Consider the following 653-nt stretch of genomic DNA (forward strand, 5'->3'; position numbering starts at 1 on the left):
CGTCACCAGGCAGCCAGCAGCAGTGACACACTCAGACACCCAGACAAGGCGGAACGCGGCAAATGTTAGCCCTGAGCTTCGGCAACGTTAAGGATCTCAGTGCTGCCGGCTGGCGAGGCCCAGGGGTTGAGCATCAAACTGTGAACTAGGAGGTCAGGGTTCGATTCCCGGTCAGGACACAGGCCCGGGTTGTGGGCTCGATCCCCAGTGCGGGGCGTGCAGGAGGCAGAGGATCCATGATTCTCTCTCATCATGGATGTCTCTGTCTCTCTCCCTCTCGGAAATCAATAAAAATATATTTAAAAACATATCCTTCTGGACTCCTGGAGGCCGCATTTCCTGCCTTCTCCCAAGCAAGGCCACCCCTCGGGCCTGGCTGGGGACACAGCTGTTCACCCCTTCCCCTCCCTCTTCCTCCTCTCTCTCCCCCTCCTTCTTCTCTCCCTACCTCATCCTCCTCCTCCTCTTCCTTCCCCTCCCCTCCCGCTCGCAGGGCCTGCAGCACCTGCCAACACAAACACACCGGCTCCCACCGTTTCTCATCTTCTATTTTATTTCCTCCTCTGCCTGGCAGCCAGCAAGTGGGAGGGAGGCAGCCAGCGGGCCCCACAGGGCAGGCTGCGCCTCACCCGGCTCCCGGCTCCTCCGTGGCT

This window comes from Myotis davidii, unplaced genomic scaffold (genome assembly GCF_000327345.1).
Source record: "Myotis davidii unplaced genomic scaffold, ASM32734v1 scaffold43, whole genome shotgun sequence".
In the NCBI taxonomy this organism is placed as follows: Eukaryota; Metazoa; Chordata; class Mammalia; order Chiroptera; family Vespertilionidae; genus Myotis; species Myotis davidii.